General features: G+C 38.6%; 1 protein-coding gene across 3 annotated transcripts in view; it reads left to right on the forward strand.

The window, feature by feature from the left end:
- CHRM3 (cholinergic receptor muscarinic 3) overlaps positions 1 to 13,900 on the forward strand; it is a 527,196-nt gene that overhangs the window by 225,829 nt on the left and 287,467 nt on the right. The window contains exon 1 of one of the 3 annotated variants that reach the window (XM_025365337.1): positions 3,217 to 3,324. The exons of the other annotated variants lie outside the window; for them this stretch is intronic. The gene's annotated coding sequence lies outside the window, so the exon portion shown is untranslated. Of the gene's footprint in view, positions 1 to 3,216; positions 3,325 to 13,900 lie in introns of those variants that run through there. 3 annotated transcript variants of the gene reach the window in all.

The following is a 13,900-nucleotide window of genomic DNA, read 5'->3' on the forward strand; positions in this document are numbered from 1 at the left end:
TTTCCTTTTTTTTTTTTTTTTTTTTTTTTTTTTTTTTTTGAGACGTAGTCTGGCTCTGTCGTCCAGGCTGGAGTGCAGTGGCCAGATCTCAGCTCACTGCAAGCTCCGCCTCCCAGGTTTACGCCATTCTCCTGCCTCAGCCTCCCGAGTAGCTGGGACTACAGGCGCCCGCCACCTCGCCCGGCTAGTTTTTTGTATTTTTTAGTAGAGACGGGGTTTCACCGTGTTAGCCAGGATGGTCTTGATCTCCTGACCTCGTGATTCGCCCGTCTCGGCCTCCCAAAGTGCTGGGATTACAGGCTTGAGCCACCGCGCCCGGCCGAACTTCATTATCCTTTAAGATTAATCTTAAAAGAATAATCAAAAATATGAACCAGTTCTAGTATTACTATTCAAGAGATGTGATACTAGAATTTATGCATCTTATTTTTAATCCCTCTCTCACATATGATTAAAATTTCTTTTTAAACAATGCATTACAGTCCCATTTCTCATGTCATGGTTATTGAGTTCTCTCTAATGCTGCTCCTAATCTGAAATATACATGCAACACGTTGTAGCTTCATGTGGACACAATAATAGCTAAAAGTGAATAGCACTTTTACATTAAACCATTTGGTCCTCACATCAGCTTGTGTGTATTGTGATCCCTTTTTAAAATGACAAAACTGAGGCACAGCAAGGAAGGACACTTTCCCAAGGTCATGAGTATGTGACAGAGTAGAGTTCACATCAAGTCTGCTTGACTTTAGTTTCCACCCTCTGTGCTTTTATAAAACACTGAAATGTTTTCTTTTAAGAAGTGCCCTAGGCCAGGCGCTGTGGCTCATGCCTGTAATCCCAGCACTTTGGGAGGCTGAGGCGGGCAGATCACTAAGTCAAGAGATCGAAGCCATCCTGGCCAACATGGTGAAACCCAGCCTCTACTAAAAATACAAAAATTACGTGGGCATGGTGGTGCGCACCTGTCGTCCCAGCTACTCAGGAGACTGAGGCAGGAGAATTGCTTGAACCCGGGAGGCGGAGGTTGCAGTGAGCCGAGATCGCGCCACTGCACTCCAGCTTGGTGACAGAGTGAGACTCAGTCTCAAAAAAAATAAAAAAAAAGAAATGCCTTGAACAGTAATGAATTTTTTAGCAACAAATTATAAATCGTGCCGTAATTTTCCTCCTCCAGTGAACCTTTGTACAAATAAATAAATAAATCTGAGTTGTAACTTTATTTCCCTTTCTGAGCAATAAAATTGCCAAAATGAATATAATGGGATGAAATACAATAAAGTTAATCTTACTGGAAAAGTCTAAAAATTGCAAACTGAGTCCTTCTCAGTTATAGTCATTAAATGTGATACACTCTGATATGCTCATTTTTCTAGCTTGACTTTCAAAAGTATAATATTTTGTCAAGAGACAATCCATTAAACACTGACCAAATCCAAGGTTTGCAAGCGACATGTTTTATTGCATCTAATAGAAAATCTAATTTGAGTCATTTTTCTCTGAACAATGGAATCATTGCATGACGATGCAAAGTTCTATAACATGACAATTCAGACACCAAAAGCGTATTACCAATGTTACAATTAAGATGTTTCTGATGCTGACAAAAAATGAAGTGAATAAGACAGTTTTAACAGATTTTAATAATTCTAACTACAGTATATATGATTATAATGTATGTAAATGAGTTGATGTACATAGACTCATTCATAAAATAACTGCTGGATCACAGAGCTGGGGAGCCCAGGTTGTTCTGCCTTTAATCTAGCTCTCTGCTTTCTCATCTCCTCATGAACCTGGCAATCTCTTTTCTTTCTCTGCTTAGAGATATTCAGGGATGGAAGCGCCACACCTTTTTTTGTTAGATCTCACCATTTCATCATTTCAAAGGGGCAATCACAATTTCTGTTGCTCCAAGCTTCTTAAAAGGAAGAGTCTTAGATGACATGTGCCATTCTTTTAATTTTTACTTTAATTAATATATCACAAGACACAATATCATGTATAATTAACCAGTTATTGCTTAATTTTTCTTAGGTAGTTTTATTAATTGCTATATAGCTGAAATGTACATTTTTGTTTACTGAACTGTCACCTCTTATGGATTTCAGGATATTCTGAGTTTTGCAAAGTGTTCTTTACAATTTAAGCTTTTCCTTAAATCAGAAAATATTTCTCCCTGTTCTGTGAATTGCATGCCCTCCACTTCAGACAGATAAGAAAAAAAGCAATCAAATCCACAGATAAACAGACACCGGCCTGTTCTCACTGCTTGCCAGCCTCACTTTTCACTAAGCACTGAGAAATGTCAACTTGGACAGGGTAGCATTCCTGCACTCCAAGAAGCAGTGAATTTCTAGTTTTCTTCTCCAGGCTTTCTTTTCCACTCCCTGCAAACATGCACCTAAAAGGATGCTGAGCATCATATCACAGTTCTTACAGGAGCTTCCTCTCAACTCCTGTGTCCTTGTGAAGTGAGGTGGGATGGACTCACCAAACAGCTGTGTAGAACGGTGTATTGATCAGGAGCTCCAGCTCCCTGGTTCACACTTTACCACTGCTGGTTTGCTAATGGGGCCATCTTGAGGAAGCTCCTTAAATTTTTCAGACCTCAATTTCCCCTTCTCAATTACAGGGATGATAAGAATACCCCTCTAACTATGCAGTTATTGTAAGAATTTTATGAAGTAATTATGGAAAACTGCCTGGCATTAAGTAAACCCTGTCTGTGTATGCTATTTTTCTTTGTTGGCCCTAAGATTAGGAGAATGCTGCCGAAAACTGTATGGCAAATGGGGCAGATGTGATTTGGGATGCCCCTCATCGTTTTCCATATGGCTCTCCCAGCACTTTTAGGAGGACCTAAGCAGCTAAGTGAAGAGATGATGTGATGTTTCACAAAGCCCAAGATTTTGCTAAACCAAGAACAGATTGCATGTAGGGTGTGCACAAGAAAGGCCAAACATCTGATCATCCTTAAGGCTGTTTCTGCCTTGTTAGAGCTTATCTTCAACAAATGACTAGTGACTTGGAGCAGAACAAGTAACTTCAGAGCAGCAAACTGCAATATGTGATTTTTTTTTTAAAGAAAAGAATCAAGACAATGTTGCATCTATATGTATATTTAAATATAGGGTTTGTAGTTATAGAAAAATGATGCTCACACAACATGTGTCTTGGAAACCCCTCCCAATCTCAAGTACCACGTAATGAAGCAGAATTCAGAGCTGGCATCCCAGACACACAGACAAACAGCAGAAGCCTCAATGTCAGATGACGAAAGGTCTGCAGGTAGAAGGGGAGTGGCAGCAAAGGCTCTATGGGGTAAGTGCTTTGGGAGAAGGAAAACAAGTATCAGTCATTGTGTATCTGTATGTGGACCTGTCTTTGTCTCTCCCCCGGCAGTCTTTCCCTCTACATGTGTGTGTTTCTTATTCTATTTCTCTGTCTCATTCTGACTCACTCCGTTTCGCTTTCACCTTCTGTCTGTGTCTCTGTCTCCTTCTCTCACACACACTCACCCCACAGTAATGACTCCAGTCATTAATCAGGATGTAAAGTGCTGACAGCAGTGATCAAGATGGATGGACTGTGCACAGTGGCTTACACTTGTAATCCCAGCACTTTGGGAGGCCAAGGCAGGAGGATTGCTTAAGACCAGGAGTTTGAGACCAGCCTCAACAAGGTAGTGAAATACCCCTCTCTACAAAAATAAATAAATAAGCAAATAAAACAATTAGATGAATGTGGTGGTGTGCACCTGTAGTCTCAGCTACTTGGGAGGCTGAGACTGGAGGATCTCTTGAGCATGGGAGTTTGAAGCTACAGTGAGCTATGTTTGCATCCCTGCACTCAAGCCTGGGTGATAGAATGAGACCCTGTCTCCAATAATAATAACAATAACAACAAATTTTAAAAGGATGCAAGATCGCATTTAAGAGAAAAACAAAAGAGCAGGGTAATTCAGATATTCCTGTATCCTGCCTGTGCTTTCCTAGAGACCAAGTTTTGTGAGTTAAAGTGATTAGTTACATTTCTCAAAACTTAATCAGATTCTGACTTCTGAAAAATACAGAAGGTAGGAAAGAGACTGCTTATTTTTAAAATATTTACAATCAAATCAATCCCTTAAAAACTGAACAAATAAAAACATCAGTTACATCATATTACTGAGAGAGCAACCCAAAGATCCAAATGGGCAATGGCACGCATAGTATGGAATTTTAAACTAGAATCCTAGTTTAAGGATTCATTACTAATATTATGTGTATGATGTGGATAATGGCTGTCAGGTCTTACTTGGAGGACATGGAAATAATGGTAGAATTTTTGTGCTTATTTACAAAATAAGTTTATGCTGGGCCCAGGAAAAATGGACTTAAGTTCCTAACTCTATTCTTTCCTTGGAACTCAGATTTCCAATGATGCGTGCTGCTTTTAGCTAATTAAATATCCTAGCTTTTACCTTATCTGACAAAACACATTTTCTCAGGATAGCTGATATTATATATGGCTTAAGGAAAACAGTGTGCTTTAATTTACACAAACGGTAGGAATGATTTTATGGATTGCAGATATATATATATATATATATATATATATATAGAGAGAGAGAGAGAGAGAGAGAGAGAATTTTTCAATCCCAAGATGAGTGTCTAATTGCCAAAAATTCAGGAAATGTGTTTCAAAGTAATGCTTATTTTATACACAGTAGGATTGTTGGAATTTAAAAAAGGAAAATGGAATACAAAGGTATTATACTCAAATAAAAAGCATATAGCCTTTCAAATAAGCCAGATACGGAGCTTACAGGTGGGGCAGATACCCTGAAGAAAAAGGATGCGGGAGGTCAGGCTTTGAAAAAGCATATTAGTGTTAGCCACCCTTTGGGCACAGTCCCGTTATATAAAAATAGTAGCTTCAGGTTCCTGGACACTTTCTATGTCCCAGACATTTGCTACACTCTATATGCTACTTTATTTCATGCTTTCAAAAACTTATGTAAGGTGAGCATCTCTGTTTTATAGGAAATGTGAGTCGCTTAACTCTAAGATCCAAGAGGGTTTTTCTTAGAGAAGACGCAGGTACCTCCATGTTACCAGCTAAGAATCGGGTGGGAAAAGCTCCTTCCATTGTACAGGCCTGGTGCTCCTACCAAGTGGGAGAAGTGACACTTCCTTTGGTCATCTGGCATGGGGGCTGAAGGATGGTAGGAATCTTCTAGAGTGCTTCTGTTTTAGAAGGACCAGGCAGTAGCCTTGGTTATTAGAATGCCTTGATTGGGCAACCATAAACACAAGCAATAAACAACTTATACAACTTTGATAGATATTTGTAGGAAGTTCATCTGTATACTCACAAATTAAATAGAGGGAAAGTATCTTAAGTGACAAAGAAAAATGTTACTACATCAATAATCCAATGATCTCCATTATCGTAGTGCCTCATCCTGGGTGTAATTGATGTCACCCAAATATTTCCATTACCATAGTGCCTCATCCTGGATGTAATTGATGTCACTCTTCTGTTCCATGACTTGGACCCAAAAGGAGGGCAGTCTTTAACACTGAATGCGATGAGTGTTTCTTCCTAAACCTTGGTTCAGCCAGGACGCTTTCTTACATGACACTCTTCTAGTGAGATGTTCCACTCTCTATACAACCGTTGAACATGACTTTGAAATCAGAGCTCAGAGCCTTCCTTCTACTTCTTCCTCTCCAATAAGCAACCTAATCTCTCAACATACTTTTGCCTCTATCTTTGTTTAAAAAAAAAAAAAAAGTGTTTTCTAAAACCAATGATGGCTAGTTAGGAACACTTTGGAAAATAAAGGAAAGAACCTTAAATAAACAAATAAATAACTATTATTATCAATCCTCAAGTTGTAAGCACTATTAACGTTGTGATCTGCAAGTTGAACTATACGAAATTGCTGCTGATAGACTTGTTGTCCTCCTCATTCAGCAAATTCATGTGCTTAAACCTAAATTTAATGTATGTCTTTTTAAGATTATTTTGTGCATAGATTTATATTTATAAAACTGTGGATATGTCCACACAACTTATATCTAGGTTGTTTGTGTTTCGCTGAACATAATATAGAGTACATTTTACCATGCAACTGTTCTTTGCAAACGTATTTTTAATTGGGAGTTTCACTTAAGATACGCCTTCCTTTGTGCCTTTGCTCTGTAGAGCCAGGGTGTTGTTGGCTCCAGGCAGGCATTTATTCAGCAGTAAATTTTAACTATTTACTAATCAAAGATATTGCTTAAGCCAGCAGAAAAAAGCTGTATTTAGTTAGGACATTTGAGCATTTTCTGGAAGACTTTTTTACAAGAAAAACTTGAGGGAATCCAATTAAATACGTTGTTTGCAGTACCAGCAGTATTATATTTCCTGAGAACAGCTGTACAATAGGAATTGCCAAAATTATAATTCATCACATCAAAACTGACCTTTCCAAATATTTAAGAGGTTGAAATTTTAGCTAAATACAGTTTCAGGAGCTCATTAGATTTTCAAGACTATATCTAAGAATATCATGGCTACATTTCAAAATGTGGTATTTGAAGATATGTGTTTCTAAATGATGTTATCAGATTTTAAAAAATATTCCAAATCCATTAGTCATTGTTGTGCAATGCAGAGTGCAGCACTCCCTTCTTAAAAAGACACATTTACTTTTGTGATGTTATAGAGTCTGTGAAATCTGGGCAAATACTTATCTAGACTCAAGAGCACATTCAATCTTCGGCTAAGCTAGACTCTAAAGAATAATTTTGTTTCTTTCTGTACTGATGTAGAGAAGAATCCTGAGCTGTCTGTGCAGGGCATCATTTAGCATAGCTCCCCCACATGGTCAAACAAAATTGAGAAAAGCAAGCATCAGAATATAGCTGCCTTTAGAAAGATCACAGCCCACATCTCAGTTTTGACATTTCTGAGTAATCCCATTGTAACAGTAACGGTAACATAGTATTTAACCCAGAATTTTCCAAATTTATTTGAGCACCGTATCTCTTTTTTGAATATGTGGAGCCCTGGGACATCCAGTAGAATCTAGGAAATGTTGTAACCATCTAGGTAGTGTCTTTTGATTGCTTGAATTTGCCTACTCTAAACACTATCATCTTAGTCAGTTATCAGTTAGAATCCAGACAGTCCTGGTGACTCTCTACAATACTAGCAAGGGTGAATTTTTGGCCAGGCATTGGAGCTCACACCTACAATCCCAACACTTTGAGAGGCGGAGGCAGGAGAATTGTTCCAGCCCAGGAGTTTGAGACTAGCTTGGGCAAGATGGTGAGACCTCGTCTCTACAAAAAAATTAAAAATGTAAAAAATTAGCCAGATATAGTGGTGCATGCCTGTAGTCCCAGCTACCCAGGAGACTGAGGGAGGAGGATTGCTTCAATCCAGGAGTTCTAGGCTGCAATGAGCCATGATGGCACCGCTGCACTCCAACCTGGTTGACAGTGAAAGACTATATATATATGTGTGTGTATATGTATGTGTGTGTGTGTGTGTGTGTGTGTGTATATATATATATATATGGAGAGAGAGAGTGAGTGGATTTTGTAAAGGTGATAAAACATTGGAAAAAAATTAAACCTACAATATGATATTAAAGTATCTGTAGTTTTTATCATCATACAACACACTGTACGTGGTGTAGAGTTCCAATATTCATTTCTATCGCCTTCTTCACACACACATGCTCACAACAGATGGCAGTCTATACGTAAGATGACCACTATAGTGTGCCCCTGGAGGTTCCTTTTGTGCATTAAATAGCATTTGGCAAGGCCTTTTTATTGTTTCATGGCAGTATTCCTAAGTATCCTGCTCATCCTATATCTTAGCAGCATTTATCAATCTTCTCTGCCTGCCGTTGTTAAGTTTCCTTTTTTCTTTTTATCAACTGTGTTTCTAAGGAGTTTCGCTTGGCTGCAGAACACCCAGGGAAGTGCATACAGTTAAAAACTCCCCAGGTGTGACTTATTACATATTTCCCCTGGTCTTAATGTGTATCTGGGCAGTGATGTGGACTTAAGGGCACATTTGGGGCTTGCAGTCTTTACCCACCATCCTGTGAAAGAGATAGACATATGAATAGAGAGTAGGAGGTTTTTGTTTGTTTGTTTGTTTGTTTTTTATGACAAGCAGAATGGTAAGTCACAGAGGAAACTAGAAGCCCAAATGGTAAATGCAAGCTTAGAGAGGCTGATGCAGCTTCAGTCATGGGGCCCCCTGTCTAGCCTGGAGAGAAGCTCAGGCCTCATCTGCTAGGAGGTTTGTTTTCAAGTCACCTTTTAATTGGAATGTAGTATGTGCCCATTTAAAACAAAAACAGAACTTGGAAAACAGAAATCTTCGAGGAAAAATGATATACATTCCTATCACTTAAAAGGTAGTCAAGATGACATTTAGATGTCATATTTCCACTCTCTTTTTTATTATTTCTTTCTTTATTTATTTTTGAGATGGAATCTCACTCTGTTACCCAGGCTGGAGTGCAATGGCGCAATCTTGGTTCACTGCAACTCTGCCTCCCAGACTCAAGGAATTCTCCTGCCTCAGCCTCCCGAGTAGCTGGGATTACAGGCACCCACCACCATGCCCAGCTAATTTTTGTGTTTTTAGTAGAGATGGGGTCTTGCCATGTTGGCCACATTAGCTTTGAACTCCTGACCTCAGGTGATCCACCTGCCTCAGCCTCCCAAAGTGCTGGGATTACAGGTGTGAGCCACTGCACCTGACCCCCTTTCTCTTTTTTATAACATATAGTTATTCTATCACTCCTCTAAGGTAAATTACTGGTTTTTAACTTCAGGCTGTGGATGAGAAAAACCAAGGGCCTGAGTCTGGACTGCCTGAAGTCCACACTCGACCGCTGCTGAAGACCCTGGATGGAGACTTCCTGCCATTGCAGTGAAGAGCAAAAATGAAGCAGATTCTCCACACAAGCAGGTCCTACATATAGAACAAAATATAGCTACTTTCTAGTATTTAAGAATATATCTGCCTGCAGGCTTTAAAACTGAGCCAATATTGTTACTGATTCTTCATTTTCTAATCAGTTCCAAAGTATAATTGATGAGAATGACGGCCCAACTATGGAGAGATATTGGACTGTAAATTGCACTAGTGGTCCTTTAAGCTGTGTTTCTGGTTCGTGGCGGAAGCATCCAAAAGAGTGCCTTTTATAAGAATCAAAACTATAGGTACACTTTTCCCCTTTAAAATTGGTTTCTTGAACCCCCGTAAACACTATTATTTAGTCAAACTCTGTAACACTGGTTTGGCCCAAAATAAGAACTACTTATCCCTGGCTTTCACATTCATGTTATGACTTAAGAGAGAGAGTGAGAGAGGGGTGGGAGTCAGGGTGGGGGTGGAGGGAGAGGCTCGGGTTCATAGACTATAATTATAAGTCACCTGAGCTGGGGTTGCTGAAAGGTTACTTGAAGAAAAGGGTGATTAATATTTTCAAGTATCTAAATGGAGCCATCTCTGGCTAAAGAATAGCATTTTAAAGATATAATATTATTTAAAAAATTTTAAGGAGCTTCAAGACTGGACCTTTTCTTTTGTTATAGATTTTTTTTTGAACTTTAAAAATTATAGGAAACCATTTGGTGAGTTAGACATTTTTAAAATTATAGTTTCATGGGAAAAATAACAGCATTGACTTTTAGATCTGGATGTGTTTTTCTGTGTTAAAGCTACTTACTAAATGGAGCATGTCGTAGTTTTTACTCAACAGGACAGAGTCTTTTAAAATTCTCTTTGTGAATAATCGTTACGTTGTTTTCTCAAAATACATTTTTCAAGGATTATCTCCCTCTTAATGCCACAATATCAGAACCTTGCCTAAAGATTGTTTTCAGTCTGCCTTTGCTGCAAGACTGTGTTTGAGGCCCCAGAGATAATAAATAGATTTATCTGTGAACACTACTTTTCTTGCCAAAAATCAGATACATAGGTAGACGCATATATAGATAGAAATAGAGATAGGTAATTATAGGTAGGTAGGTGGATAAGAGATTGAGAGAGAGAGAAAGAGTGAGAGAGAGAGAGAGAGAAAGAGTGAGAGAGAGAGTGAGAGAGAGAGAGAGAATATCCAGTTATGGTGAGGAAATGGGAAACAAAATTGCTACAACTGTTTTGATGAGTAATCTAGCAGTATGTACCAAAATTTAAGATGTGAATACTCTGCAACATATAAATCATAATTTTAGGAATATAGAACTAAAAAATGAGTAATAATCCGTGTGTGTGTGTGTGTGTGTGTGTGTGTATAAAATATCTCTTTTTTGAATATTGGCGCATGCCTGTAGTCCCAGCTACCCAGGAGCCTGAGGGAGGAGGATTGCTTCTCCTCAGGAGGATTATATATATGTATACACACACACACACACACACACACACGGATTATTATTGCTACATTGTTTATAATAAGAAAAAGGATGCAACCATAATTCTGTAAATAGTAAAAGAATAAATTAGGGCACATCCATGCTGAGGTGGATTGACTGTCTTATAAAGCTGGAGTTAGAACAACAGGCATTGATGAGAAATAAAAAGTACCGATTCATGAGAAGGGCATATGCATAGTCGTCTGAGTGGTAGGATAATAGTAAAAGAAGTGGGCGGAGACTTACTTTATTCTATTGTACTTCAGTTCGCTGTGCTTCTCAGATACTGTGATTTTTACAGATCGAAGGTTTGTAGCTACCCTGCTTCAGCAAATCCATTGGCACCATTTTTCCAACCCCAAGTGCTCACTTTGTGTCTCTGTCACATTTTGGTAATTTTGTTTTTGTTTTTGTTTTTGTTTTGAGACGGAGTCTCGCTCTGTCGCCCAGGCTGGAGTGCAGTGGCCGGATCTCAGCTCACTGCAAGCTCCGCCTCCTGGGTTCTCGCCATTCTCCTGCCTCAGCCTCCGGAGTAGCTGGGACTACAGGCGCCGCCACGCCCGGCTAGTTTTTTGTACTTTTAGTAAAGACGGGGTTTCACTGTGTTAGCCAGGATGGTCTCGATCTCCTGACCTCGTGATCTGCCCGCCTCGGCCTCCCAAAGTGCTGGGATTACTGGCGTGGACCACTGCGCCCGGCCTTGGTAATTGGTGTAGTATTTCAAACTTTTTAATTATTATTATATCTGACATGGTGATCTGGGATCAGTGATCTTTGAAATTATTGTTATAATTGTATTGAGATGCCGTAAACCACTCCCATATAAAATGGCAAGCTTAATTGATAAATGTTATTAATGAATGTGTTCTGACTTCTCCACCAACCACGCATTTATCTCTTTTCCTCTCCTTGCACTCCACCCCATTTCCTGAGTCACAACAATATTGAAATTACAGCAGCCTCTAAGTGTTCAAGTGAAAGGAAGAGTTACATGTCTCAATCAAAAACTAGAAATAACGAAGCTGAGTGAGGGTGCCATGTGGAAATCTGAGACAGGCTGAATGCGATGCCTCTTACACCAAACAGCCAAGTTGTGAATGCAAAGGAAAAGTTCATGAAGGGAATGAAAAGTGCTACTCCAGTGAAAACACAAATGATAAGAAAGCAAAACAGGCTTATTGCTGATACAGAGAAAGTTTGAGTGGCCTGGCTAGAAGATCCAGCCAGCCACAAGATTCCCTTAAGCCAGAGCCTCATCCAGAGCAAGGCTTTAACTCTTTTCAATTCTGTGAAAGCGGAGAGAGCAAAGGAAGCTGCAGAAGAAAAATGTGAAGCTAGCAGAGGTTGATCCATGAGGTTTAAGGACAAAAGCTGTCTATATAATATAAAATTACAAGGTGAAGTAGCAAGTGCAGATCATTGATGAAGGTAGCAACACTAAACAGCAGATTTTCAGGGTAGACCGAGCAGCCTTCTGTGGGAAGAAGATGCCATCTAGGACTTTCATAGCTAGAAAGAAGTCAAGGTCTGGCTTTCAAGCTTCAAAGGACAGGCTGACTTGCTTATTAGGAGCTAATGAAGCTGCTAGTTAAGTTGAAGGTAGTATTCATTTATTATTTCAAAAATCCTAGGACCCTGAAGACTTACGTTAAGTCTACTTTGCCTGTGCTCTATAAATGGAATAGAGCCTGGATGACAATGCATCTGTTTACAGCCTGGTGTACTGAATATTTTAAGCCTACTGTTGAGAACTACTGCTCAGAAAAAGATTCATTTAAAAATATTACTATTCATTGACAATGCATCTAGTAATCCAATAGCTCTCATGTATGCATACAAGGAGGATATTAATGTTGTTTGCACGCCTGTTAATATAACATTCATTCTGCAGCCCATGAATCAAGGAGCAATTTTGGCTTTTAAGTCTTATTATTTTAAGAAATACATTTCATAAAGCTATAGCTGCCATAGATTCTTTTGATGGATCTGGGCAATGTCAGTTGAAAACCTTCTAGAAAGGATTCACCATTCTAGACGCTGTTAAATACATTCATGATTCTTGGAAGCAGGTAAAAATATCAACACTAGCAGGAGTTTGAAGAAGTAGATTTCAACCCTCATGGATGATTTTGAGGAGTTCAATACTTCAATGAAGAAAGAATAAATACCATTGTGGTAGGAACAGCAAGAGAACTAGAATTTAAAGTGGAGCCTGAAGATGGGCCTGAGTGCTGCTATCTCGTGATAAAACCTGGAGGAGGAGTTGCTTCTTACGGATTAGCAAAGAAAGTCATTTTCTTGAGATGGAATTAACTCTTGGTGAAGATACTGTGAATATTGTTAAAATGACCACAATGGATTTAGAATATTACAATAACTTAGTTAAAGAAGCTGCAGCAGCCTTTGAGAGGATTGGTTCCAATTTTAAAAGAAGTTCTACTGTGGACAAAATGCTGTCAAACAGTATCACATGCTACTTGAGAATGTGATGTATAGCATCACACGCTACAGAGAAATCTGTTACAAAAGAAAGAGTCAATCACTGCAGCAAACTTCATTGTTTCTTATTTGAAGAAACTGCCACAGCCTCCCCAGCTTTTGGCAACCACCACCCTAATCAGTCAGCACTCATCAACATTGAGGTAAACCCTCCACCAAAAAAAAAAAAAAAATTTATATATATAACTCTATAAAGGCTCAGATGATTGTTAGTATTTTTTAGCAATAAAGTATTTTTAATTAAGGGATGTACATTGCTTTCTTGGACGTAATGTTATTGCACATCTAATTGATGACAATATAGTGTAAACATAACTTTTATATGCACTGGGAAACCAAAAAATGTGTGTGACTTACTTTATTGTGGTGGTATGAAACCAAAACCACAGTATTTCCAAGGCATGCCAGTACTACTTTAAAGAGTTTAGCAAAATATCTTACCTTTTTTATGGACATCATAAATCAGAGTAACTTTTTTTGACCTGTTGAAAGAAGCCTGTCATCTGGCCTTCCACAATTATTCTGTCTCTAGTTTTGTTTTCTTCTTTATTTGGCTAACTATGTAATTAGGACAGCATTCTCTGGAATTGCCAATCTTATTTTGATTATGTGACCTTTGAGCCATGTTTACTGGGTTTTGGAGAAGACTGTCATCTGTACTTAGATATTTGAACCTCATCTCTAAATGAATGTTACATGCAATTAATTTTCAATAGAATGAATCTGCAGCTAGGATGAAAGCCAATTCCTTTGCTTGTTTTCAGAATGAATGTCTTTCTGAATCTGATACTAGAGAAATTTAATCAGAGAAACTTCAAGATGTTCAATCTCATTTATTGTCTCCCCATTCTTTTAGTGAACAAGATATTGATATTAGTAGACACTTCAGTAATTGAGTTGTGTTTATGTCTGTTTTAACATTAATGGTGCTACTTAATTTTGTATAATATATTTACTTATTTAAAATGATCTGAATTTCA

Source organism: Theropithecus gelada, chromosome 1 (genome assembly GCF_003255815.1).
Source record: "Theropithecus gelada isolate Dixy chromosome 1, Tgel_1.0, whole genome shotgun sequence".
Taxonomy (NCBI): Eukaryota; Metazoa; Chordata; class Mammalia; order Primates; family Cercopithecidae; genus Theropithecus; species Theropithecus gelada.